This window comes from Trachemys scripta, chromosome 7 (genome assembly GCF_013100865.1).
Source record: "Trachemys scripta elegans isolate TJP31775 chromosome 7, CAS_Tse_1.0, whole genome shotgun sequence".
In the NCBI taxonomy this organism is placed as follows: Eukaryota; Metazoa; Chordata; order Testudines; family Emydidae; genus Trachemys; species Trachemys scripta.
The window spans coordinates 44,352,555-44,365,209 of NC_048304.1; positions in this window are offsets into that span (position 1 = coordinate 44,352,555).

Here is a 12,655-nt window from a genome sequence, read left to right on the forward strand (position 1 = left end):
CTAGCAGAGCACCTCACCCTCCTTGATTGAACTAACCTCGTTATCTCCATACTGATTTATACCTGCCTCTGGAAATTTCCATTACTTGCAGCTGAAGAAGTGAGGTTCTTACCCACGAAAGCTTATGCTCCCAATACTTCTGTTAGTCTTAAAGGTGCCACAGGACCCGCTGTTCCTTTTATTAGGAGGACAAAGACTTTGAACTGGGTGAGGGTGGTCCCAGGCCAGAACAGAGTCCCAGCCTGTGTATTGAGAATCTATGACCTGTTTGTACCATCTGTCAGGGTGAGACACTGCTTGATTCAAATCCTGTTTAATTTGTAGAACTCAAACTGCAAATTTATTTTTGTTTCTTAAGTAACCAACTCTGATTTCCATGCATGATACTTATTATCACTTAAAAATCTCTCTTTCTGTAATTAATAAATCAGTTTTATATTTTACCTAAAACTGTCTATTTTGGTTGAAGTGCTTGGGAAATCTCAGTTCAGTTTACAAAGGCTAGTAGTCTTTCCTCTCCACATCAAAGGAGGGGCAGACTGGGTAATGAATTTACTACATTGCTCAGGCTTCTGACCAGTGCAAGATGGTAGAGTTCTGGGGTGCAAGTCTGGGGAGCTGGGGGGAATTGGCAGGAGCCTCTCTGTTGTTGGTTCCTGAGTGGCTGGGAAAGCATTCATGTAACTCAGTTGTGTCCCTGTCTGTGATGGCTGTGTAAGTGCAACACCTGTCAGAGGTTTGTAGCTTGGCAACAGCATCATAGAGTGAGAGGGATACCCCAGGTTGGTGAGACAGAGGACTCAGCGGCCCCACAGTCCAGGTTTCCCCCCCAGATCACAGCCCTATTCTGACCTGTGAATGATCACAGTGTGGTTCAGTGATACAGGGCCAGATGCTTAGCTGCTAAGAATCAGTATGGCTCCACTGACTTCACTTCAATGGAGGTACCATCCATTTACATCAGCTGAGTTTCTATCCCATAGTCTTTTGCCTTCTGGAGCAAACTCCATGTGATGGAGAAAAGTCAGTCTATACCCTGGAAGGGAGTACAGAGAGAATAGGAAACAATAGCAAGCCATTCACAAACAGCCTAGTCTGTCGTCCACTGTTGGGTAACGATGAAGCAGAGGCATTTTCTACATAATTCGCATTGTATGAACAGGAAATCTATGTACTAATGTATTCCCACAGCCGTTCACATGAGGGGACTATGTGCCTCTGGAATGCTTACAATGAATCATTTATTGTCCTTATTCAGTCTTTCCAGTAGGAAGAAGCTACACATTTGACCTTATAAAAGGCAATAATTTTGCTTGGTAAAATGCAGTCAGCAATAGCCCATCCTTTGCCAACTCCCTAAAATACAGGAGGGTAGCAAATGCTGCTCGTGCTGCTGCCATGTAGTTCAGGGCTCAGTGTTTCCATCTGAAGCTACAAGACAGTCCTTTTAAAAAAAAAAAAGTTACTCCAGGCTGGCAGGTCTTGGTCCAAAAGCTATTATTTTTCGAAATCCATGGTAAGAGCAGTCTGTAGGATACTGGATAGGTGCACAATGTAATTTCAGATGCAGTTGGTTAGATAGGAGGTTTTAAAGAATAGGTTGTACAACCACCTATCAGGGATGGCCTAGGTCAGGGGTTCTCAAACTTCATTGCATCACGACCCTCTTTCAACAATAAAAATTACTACATGACCCCAGGAGGAGGGACTGAAGCCTGAGCCAGCCCGAGCCTCAGGGGCGGGCAAAGCCCAAGGGCTTCAGTCCCAGGCAGGGGCCTATAATCTGAGTCATGACACCCACGGATAAAAGCCCTCGGGCTTCAGCCTCAGTTGGTGGTGCTCGGGCTTCAGCTTCTGCCCCAGGCCCCAGCAAGTCTAAGCCAGCCCTGGCAACCCCTTAACATGGGGTCATGACCCACTTTAGGGTCCCGATCCACAGTTTGAGAACTGCTGACCTAGGCTAATTTGATATGATGTTTGTGTGTGTTTGGAGGCAGGGGGCTGGACTAGATGACCTCTTGAGGTCCTTTTCAGCCCAACATTTCTATAGTTCTATTATTCTATGATTTGTAACTTATATTTTAACCCTTGAGGTAGCCTTTTAAAAAGGAAGGAAGAAAAAATCCTGTTGATTTATTGTTAGAAAACTGGCAACAGCACCACAGTCCTGGGCTAATGCACCACTCCAGGTTAATACAGGATCTGATTCAAAAGCCACTGAAGTCAATGGGAGTCTTTCCATTGACTTCACACAGGACTTTGGGCACAATCCAAAGCCCCAAATAAAATCATCATTTTAGGGCTAGCTACTGCCTGACATTTACACTGGAACATGGTGGAGGAGCGGAAGCAAAGTATCTGCAGATATCTCAGGTCTGCTACCTTAGGTCCAGCACCAAACTTGCTTAGGTGCCATCTGCAGCCTTAGGCATCCAGATAGTTTGAAAATCTGACCCTTAGTATCTCTGGCCCAGATCCTCAATAGTATTTAGATAATCAACTTCCACTGATTGCAGTGGGGCTAGGCACCTAGATATCTTTGGGATCTGGACCTCAGTCCCCCATCTCATCAATAGATGGGATAAAAACACTTCCTGCCTCAAAGAGTGTTGTGAAGAAAAGATACATTATTAAAGGTTGTGGGGTACTTAGACTCTCCAGTGATGGTGCCATAACACAGAGATGCCTGGATGTTGAGAAAGTGCTGAGCACCCATCCACTGAAAATCAGTCCCCTCTATGGTGTCCCAAATTGGGCACCAAAATAATTGAAGTTCCCACAACCATTTTTGAAAATCTTGGTCTGTATTTTTGATACCTGCCAAAATCTAGGACACTGACATGTCATACTTTGAACCTTGGAATCTCAGCTATCTGGCAATGTCCTTTAAACTATTTTGATTTATGATTTCACGTAGCTGTTAACTGTAACCCTGCATCCCAGACATTGTGAAATTTAAGGAATAATGACTATGAAGCTGTGCTGTTAAGGAGCTACAGAGAGCTATTCATATTAAATAAGAGAGTGTAGCGAACGTGAGGGTTTGCTAGATTAAGTAATGCATCACTAAGCGGTAAATACTTTTTAGTGGATGCTTTGGAAACATCATTGCATTGGGTAATTAGTGAAATGAGAGACTTTAATACAATTAAAAAAGAAAAAGAAAAAAAAACTTGGGGTATGATTGGAGCTTGTGTCTTATCCAAGCCTGGAGGAGAATTTTAAGATTTAATTACAGTTAATGAGAACACATTTCAAAGCTGCAAAGCTCTTTTTGCAATTTAATAATGCATAGAAGGAAATGTGATGCTTCTGTTAAGGTGGTAGCTTTGGGAACATGTTCAAAATGCCAAGGAAAGTAGAGAGTGATCCTGAGGTTAACAGTTAGAGGGGATTCCTACAGCTAGATGGGCATTTCCCACCCCCAGCTTTCTACCCATTAAATTTCCCTCTCCAACTATTCTGAGAGCTATTGCATTAGCCAGTGCTTATGATAAGGAGAGAACCTGAATAATTGTCCTCCAAGGAGCCAACATGGTTTCAAAAATAATCTCTGCCAACTGTTTCCTTAACACTAAACTTTAGTGCAGTGCTGATGAAAGAGGCTGGCTTTGACAGTCCTGAGTCAAGTCCTCCGGGTACTCTCCAAACAGGTACAGCCCAGGTGTACAGTCCTCACAGAGCCCAGCCAATGTGCCTCAACCTTTGATCTGGAACGGCTCTGTTATGTTTGGAAAGGTACCGTGAACTCTTTCTATGCTGTTATTCAGTTTGTATAGCTCATTCTGACCTTGTCAAAATTCCCAATCAGAGTATCAATTAGTGCCACTTGGTGCTTGATTGAAGTCAGCAACTCAACTCCCATAGGCCAGATATCACCATGTGATGGCTGCTGACAGTTGCTACCAACCCAGAAAGTACAGGTTTCTGTAACCCATTTCTAGTCCTCTGGTCTATCCAGTTGCATTTACAGATGAGGCAAGCCCGTTTGAATAAAATATGAACTATACTGAGCTTTCCTCCAAATTGAACCAAAGTAAGGCTCAAACATCACCCCCCCACAAAAAAATGTTCCTATTTCTTTTGTGTTTGTAGCTCTTGCAGAGCATTTCCAAACTAGTATGCATCAGGAACACATGAGAGCGCCCAATTTTTGGACCAAAAAAACAATAGATAACCAAACTTTTGCTACCTATCCACTCTGAACCTCATAGGAACTGACACACTGGATCAAATCAGTGGTGCATCTGGTCTTGTTCTGTCTCAGAGTGACCAGTGCCATCTACTTCAGAAGAAGGGACAAGGAACCATCTATTAGGCAGTTTTGGGACACATGCCGACAGGGAAAGCTTCATTCTACCCCATCCACCACATACAGTGAGACGTGACAAGTTAACATCCAAGTTACCTTGCAGTGTATGTGAAGAAGACAGTGTGCTAGATCTAGGAATCAGAGTCGCAGACTTGGAGCCAGGACTCCTGAGTTTTGGCACACACTCACCCTGAGTCAGTGTGCGATCTATACAGTGGGAGTAATACTATTTATACCAGTCTCACAATTGGAAGGGAGACTAAGTTTGAATCAATATTTGTAAAGTGGCCAGAGATCCCCATAGGAAAGACATAGGGCTTGACTTACACTAAAGCTACTTTACACCACTGTACTTAAGTAAAGGGGCCTTGAAGTTGGTAGTAATATAAAATACTCTCCCCTAAAAACCCTTTTACACTGCCAGAGTGGTATAAAGCTGTCTTGCTGAAAAAGAATCAGGCCCAAAGTATAGAGTAAAAGCAATACTTAAGTCTAAGTAGTGTGAATTATTTATGACCTATAGTTTATTGGTTGACTTTTGTCTGTCTTTGGGGAATGTTCACAAACAGCTCACAAAACCCTTGAATCCATTCATTATTTGAAACTTCTTTGTGAAAAATGTCTCTCCCAAAGAAAAGCTTGCAAAGGATTTATTTCAAATATTTCGCAGTCAAAACCTAAACAAGTCATTCTGTGTTGGTTCATTAGGCGAGTCATATAGCATTGTTCTGTTCCCTGATTGGATGACTTCACGTAACTATTTGAATTGCAAAGTAGACATTCTGGATGTTGTAGTGAAACATACAAGTTCTCTTTCAGAGACTATTGGAGCAAATATGCTTCACTTTTTTAGGCGTATGCATGTTACAAAATCTTTAACACTGGAATGATCATGGAAAGACAACATGGAAGGGCATGAACAAGGTAAAATCATCAGATTCACTTTCACTTCTCCTCCCATAACACTCAAGGACAATAACTAGAGCCAACAAAGATATAGGAACAGATTCACCAGTGCTAAATTACGCCTCTTGATCAGCTAGGGCCCTTGCATCATAGGTTGGAATTCACCCAGAGGGAGGGCAGGTGGGGTTGCATCTGTTCCTCTGTTGTCCCCCTTCTCCCCCCCGGCTTTCCATTGAGGAAGTGGTGTTTGGAGCAGGTGCTATCTCTGTTTATATACAAGTTAATAGACTAGGTCTCAGTAGTTGGCAGGCAAGAATATGGAGTAGTGTTTCTGGGTTTTGTAGGACTGGTAGAACTGGTTGCTGTGCACTGCAAATTGCTTCATTTGTGCAGCTCTTTACAAGGGGGACAGCCTAGAAAGATCATCTAAATTAGAACATCCCACATATGCAATAGTCATGCGCCTTTCCAAACAGTGCTGTTGGCTCCCAAAGATGTCTGGGGGACAGGTTGGGGGAAAGGAGGGGTAAATTAAGCTGCTTTCCACCACTGCAGCCTCCACCCTGGTGGGACTTTCTGCTCCTTGAATCCTGGGTCAAGGTTTGCACTAGCTTCTACCCTCTTAAAACCAAGAGGAACCTAGCCTAGCCTAGCCCATGAAAGGATAAAGGTGGACCTGAGCTGCAAAGACCTCAGCTTCTGCATGGTCTAGGGGTGTTCAAATTCCAGGAATAGCAACGCCGGTGTGCCCCAAGCAGGTATTGCCCCTGCAGAAACTTTCATAGATTCATAGTTTCTAGGACTGGAAGGGACCTCGAGAGGTCATCGAGTCCAGGCCCCTACCCTCATGGCAGGACCAAATACTGTCTAGACCATCCCTGATAGACATTTATCTAACCTACTCTTAAATATCTCCAGAGATGGAGATTCCACAACCTCCCTAGGCAGTTTATTCCAGTGTTTAACCACCCTGACTTTTTCCTAATGTCCAACCTAAACCTCCCTTGCTGCAGTTTAAACCCATTGCTTCTTGTTCTATCCTTAGAGGCTAAGATGAACAAGTTTTCTCCCTCCTCCTTATGATACCCTTTTAGATACCCAAAAACTGCTATCATGTCCCCTCTCAGTCTTCTCTTTTCCAAACTAAACAAGCCCAATTTTTTCAGCCTTCCTTCATAGGTCATGTTCTCAAGACCTTTAATCATTCTTGTTGCTCTTCTATGGGCCCTCTCCAATTTCTCCACATCTTTCTTGAAATGCGGTGCCCAGAACTGGACACAGTACTCCAGTTGAGGTCTAACCAGCGCAGAGTAGAGCGGAAGAATGACTTCTCGTGTCTTGCTCACAACACACCTGTTAATGCATCCCAGAATCACGTTTGCTTTTTTTGCAACAGCATCACACTGACGACTCATATTTAGCTGGTGGTCAACTATAACCCCTAGATCCTTTTCTGCCGTACTCCTTCCTAGACAGTCTCTTCCCATTCTATATGCGTGAAACTGATTGTTCCTTCCTAAGTGGAGCACTTTGCATTTGTCTTTGTTAAACTTCATCCTGTTTACCTCAGACCATTTCTCCAATTTGTCCAGATCATTTTGAATTATGACCCTGTCCTCCAAAGCAGTTGCAATCCCTCCCAGTTTGGTATCATCTGCAAACTTAATAAGCGTACTTTCTATGCCAATATCTAAGTCATTGATGAAGATATTGAACAGAGCTGGTCCCAAAACAGACCCCTGTGGAACCCCACTTGCTATGCCTTTCCAGCAGGATTGGGAACCATTAATAACAACTCTGAGTACGGTTATCCAGCCAGTTATGCACCCACCTTATAGTAGCCCCATCTAAATTGTATTTGCCTAGTTTATCGATAAGAATATCATGCGAGACCGTATCAAATGCCTTACTAAAGTCTAGGTATACCACATCCACCGCTTCACCCTTATCCACGAGGCACTTTCAGAGAGACAGTCTGCTCCAGGGGCTGTGCAGCAATACACTGCTCCATGCTTAGGATCTGGGCTAGGGCAAGGTGTTGCGGATTGTGGGGGAGTTAGGGCCCTGCACCCCTCTTCCCGAGATTCACTGCGACTCTCAACCAGCCAGTAAAGCAGAAGGTTTATTTAAGGACAGGAACACAGTCTCAAGCAGAGCGTGTAGGTACGACCAGACCCCCTCAATTAGGTCCCTCTGGGAGGTTCGGGGAGCTTAGACCCCAGCTTGGGGTTCCCTGCGTTGCACCACCCAGCCCCAACCGAAACTAAAACTCTAAGCCCCTCCCGCTGCTCCTCTCCTTTCTTCAGTCTCCCGGGCAGAAGGTGTTAATTCTCCCTACCCCCGTTCCTGGCTCAGGTTACAGCTCAGGTAGCTTCCTTCAAGGGAAGTCCCACATCCCCACTGCAACCCCCCTGCAACATTCCCAGGTCAAATCTGCCCTGCTCCCTGCTCCGTCACATCTCTCCCCCCTTCGAGACTGAACTGAGCGGGGTCACTCTGACCAGTGACCTGGGGAAGTTCAGGGCTCCCTCTCCGGGACAATGCGTCCGCTATCAGGTTGTCACATCCCTTCACATGGGCCACGTCCATGTCATAATCCTGCAGGAGCAGGCTCCACCTCAGGAGCTTGGCGTTGGCTCCTTTCATCTGGTGCAGCCAGGTCAGGGGAGAGTGGTCGGTGTGCACGGTGAAGTGACGCCCAAAGAGATATGGCTCTAGTTTCTTGAGGGCCCACACCATGGCCAGGCATTCCTTCTCGATGGCCGCGTAGTTCTGCTCCCGGGGTAGCAACTTCTTGCTCAGGTACACGATGGGGTGTCTCTCCCCCTTTTCATCCTCCTGCATTAACACCGCCCCCAGTCCTGTGTCTGAGGCGTCGGTGAACACCATAAAGGGCTTGTCAAAGTCTGGGTTTGCCAGAACTGGGCCACTGACCAGAGCCTCCTTCAGCGCCCGGAGAGCCTCCTGGCACTCCTCGGTCCAGACCACTTTGTCTGGCTTCCCCTTCTTGCACAGCTCAGTGATGGGGGCGGCTATGGCGCTAAAGTGGGGCACGAACCTCCGATAGTACCCTGCCATCCCAATAAAGGCTTGGACCTGCTTTTTGGTTTGAGGAGCGGGCCAGTCTCTGATCACCTCCACTTTGGCTGGTTCCGGCTTTAGGCAGCCGCTTCCCACCCGGTGGCCTAGGTAGGATACCTCAGCCATCCCCACCTTGCACTTCTCCGGTTTTACGGTCAGCCCAGCCTTCTGGAGTCGGTCCAGCACTTGTCTAACCTGGGATATGTGGTCCTCCCAGATCTGGCTAAAGACACAGATGTCATCGATATACGCCACGGCAAAACTCTCCATCCCCCTCAGTAGCTGATCCACCAGGCGCTGGAAGTTGGCCGGCGCTCCCTTGAGGCCGAAGGGCAGGGTCAGGAACTCATAGAGCCCCAGAGGGGTGACAAAGGCCGATTTCAGCCTGGCATCTGCATCCAGCGGCACTTGCCAATAGCCCTTTGTAAGATCCATGGTGGTAAGGTACCGAGCACCTCCCAGCTTGTCTAGGAGCTCGTCCGGCCTGGGCATGGGGTAGGCATCGGCTACAGTGATGGCATTGAGCTTCCGATAGTCCACACAGAACCGGATCGACCCGTCCTTTTTGGGGACCAGCACCACCGGCGAGGCCCAAGGGCTGGAAGACGGCTGGATCACCCCCAAAGCCAGCATGTCATTGACCTCTCTTTCCAGGTCCTGAGCAGTTTTCCCTGTGGCTCGGAAGGGGGAGCATTTTATAGGCGGGTGCGATCCTGTCTGCACCCGGTGGACAGTCAGATTAGTGCGTCCAGGCTGGTTGGAAAACAGCTGTTGGTACAGATGCAGCACCCCTCCGATCTCAGCTCGCTGGGCAGGGGTTAGCCGATCAGAGAGGGGAATTGCTTCCAGGGGGAAGCCAACTCTTGTCCCAGGGAATAGATCTACTAAAGGGTCATCTCCCTGCCCCTCCCACTGTCCACACACGGCCAACACCATATTCCCCCTGTCATAATATGGCTTCATCATATTCACATGGTACACCCGGTGGTGGTGTGCCCGGTTCGACAGCTCCACCACATAGTTTACCTCGTTTAGTTGCTTGACAACCTTGAAGGGCCCTTCCCAGGCGGCCTGGAGTTTGTTTTTCCTCACGGGGATGAGGACCATCACCTGATCCCCAGTGGCGAAGGCGCGGGCCCGTGCTGTGCGGTCATACCAGACCTTCTGCTTCCTCTGGGCTCTGGCCAGATTCTCCCTGGCCAGGCCCATGAGCTCGGCAAGTCGTTCCCGGAAGGTCAGGACATACTCCACCACCGACTCTCCGTCAGGAGTGGCCTTCCCCTCCCATTCGTCTCTCATCAGGTCCAGGGGCCCCCTTACCCGCCTTCCATATAGCAGTTCGAAAGGCGAAAACCCGGTAGACTCCTGGGGTACCTCCCTGTACGCAAACAGCAGGTGAGGTAAGTACTTGTCCCAGTCCTGCGGGTGCTGATTCATAAATGTTTTCAGCATCATTTTTAGCGTCCCATTGAACCTCTCCACCAGCCCGTTGGATTGGGGGTGATATGCTGAGGCCCAGTTGTGCCGGACCCCACATCTCTCCCACAAGCACCGGAGTAGGGCCAACATGAAGTTGGACCCTTGGTCCGTCAAGACTTCCTTGGGGAACCCCACTCGGCTGAAAATGGTCAGCAGCGCATCCGCCACAGTGTCTGCTTCAATGGACGATAAGGGCACTGCCTCGGGGTAGCGGGTGGCGAAATCTACCACCACCAGGATGTATTTCTTCCCAGACCGGGTCGTCTTGCTGAGAGGCCCCACTATGTCCATGGCCACCTTCTGGAAAGGCTCCTCTATGATGGGCAAAGGTCTCAATGCTGCCTTCCCCTTGTCCCGGGCCTTCCCCACCCTCTGGCAGGGGTCACAGGATCGGCAGTACTGCCGGACGTTGGTGAAGACCCCGGGCCAGTAAAAGTTCTGTAGCAGCCTCTGCCTGGTGCGCCGGATCCCCTGGTGCCCTGCGAGAGGGATGTCATGGGCCAGGTACAGTAGCTTGTGGCGAAACTTCTGGGGAACCACCAGCTGCCTCCTGATCCCCCACGACTCCACTTCCCCCGGGGGAGCCCACTCTCGGTACAGGAACCCCTTCTCCCACAGGAACCTCTCCTTGCATCCTCTCCTCATGGTCTGTACCACACTGAGGTCAGCCAGGCCCCTTAGCTTCCGCAGGGAGGGGTCCTTCTGCAACTCGGCCTGGAACTCGGCGGCTGGGGAAGGGATGGGGACCTGCTCCCTCTCGTCGGCTGGGTCGGAAGCCCCAGCCACCCCGCGGCCGGTCCTTGGGTGTTCCCTCCCCACCCGGGAAGGGTTCGGTGCCTCCGGTGGGACATCCTTCCCAAGGTCAGGGCGTAGTACCCCTCGCCGGCTCTGGCTACGGGTCACGACTAAGGCGGTCTGGGGACTGCTTGGCCAGTCCTCTAGGTCCCCCCCCATCAACACCTCAGTGGGCAAATGGTGGTGCACTCCCACATCCTTGGGGCCCTCCTTGGCCCCCCATTTCAGGTGTACCCTCGCTACGGGAACCTTGAATGGGGTCCCGCCCACCCCGGTCAGGGTCAGGAAGGTGTTGGGCACCACCCGATCTGGGGCCACCACCTCGGGCCGGGCCAGTGTCACCTCGGCGCCCGTGTCCCAGTATCCATAAACTTTCTTCCCATCCACCTCCAGGGGAACAAGGCACTCGCTCCGCAGGGACAGCCCCGCGCCAACCCTGTAAATGGCGAACTTTGAATCCGGAGCATCTGGCCCCCCAGAGAAGCTGGCCGGGGGCCCTTCTCTCTCTTGAGCAGTTGATAAGCTGCCAGCCCCTCTTGCGTGGGAAGCCTGCCCCTCGTCCGTCTGGGCCTCTACCAAGTTAACCCGGTGCGGGTTCGGTCTGCTCAGTCTGTCTTTGAGCTTGGGGCACTGGGCCCGAACGTGGCCTCTTCGGCCGCAGTAATAGCAGCTCAGGTCCCGTGGGTCCCCTCGAGCCGGTCGGTTGTCCCTGATGCTGGGCATTCCCCGTGGGAGGGGATTCCCCATATTCCCCCTTTGGGAGGTCCCAGGGTGACTCTCTCTCTGCATCGCGGCGGGCCTGTTCCTTTGGGGCTCCTCCCTGCCACCCCCTGACCGGCTCTTTACAAACTCATCAGCCAGCTGCCCGGCGTGTCGCGGGTTCTCTGGCTTTCTGTCCACCAACCACAGCCTCAGGTCGGATGGGCACCGCTCATACAGTTGCTCCAGTACCAGCAGTTTAATCAGGTCCTCCTTCGTCTGGGCCCCACCAGCCCACTTGCTGGCGTATCTTTCCATGCGGACGGCTAGTTGCAGATATGAGATCTCAGGGGTTTTATCTTGACTCCGGAACCTTTCCCGGTACATCTCAGGAGTCAGCCCAAACTCACGTAGCAGGGCCTTTTTGAATAGTTCGTAGTCCCCTTTCTCTGCCTCTCCCAGTTGGCGGTACAATGCCACGGCTTTGGGGTCCAGTAAGGGGGTAAGGACCCGGAGTCTGTCCGCGGGATCAACCCGGTGCAGCTCGCAGGCCGTCTCAAAGGCCTCCAGGAAGTCATCCATGTCCTCCCCCTCCTTGTATGGGGCCATGATGCACTTATCAAAGCTCCGTGCAGTCCTGGGTCCCCCCTCACTCACCGCAGCCGGGGGTTCGCTGCCCTTCAATCTCGCCAGTTCCAGGTCATGCTGACGCTGTCTCTCATTCTCCTGTCTCTGTCTCTGTCTCTCTTCATGCTGACGCTGTCTCTCATTCTCCTGTCTCTGTCTCTCTTTCTCCTCCCGTTCATGCTGTCTCTGTTGTTCACGATCCTCCAGCTCTCTCAGTTTTAGCTCTTTCTCCCATTCCAGCCAATTCCGCTCCACGGATGCCGAACGTCGCCGGGAGGATCCTCTGCTGGCCGGCGAGCTTCGCCGGGAGGGTCCCCTGCTGGCCGGGGGGGCCACGGCGCCTTCGGTATTTGCTGGGCTCCTCCCCACCCTTCCCCTAGGCATAGGAAGGAGGGGTCTCGGGAAGCCCTCAGCAGCCGGCTGACCACTCCCAGCTGGGACAGACACTGGTGCCTGCGCTGCATTTGCCAGGCTGCTTCCCTGAGACACAGGGATCAGTTCATTCGCGCGATCTTCCACCTCCAGCTGGGCAATGAGCTGTTCTTTGGTGAGCCTCCCAATGCGCAGCCGCCTCTGCTTGCACAGCTCCACCAGGTCGCTCTTAAGCCGCTTGGCATACATCTTCCTGCTGGCCACTCACCGGCCTGTGTGCTCACAGCTCCCCACAGTTCCCAGGGGGCCCCCTAGTGTGCCAGCCCTTCTCGAGGTCACCACCTCTCTGCCAGGGTCGAGCTGCAGACTCCTCCGCCCCTGGGA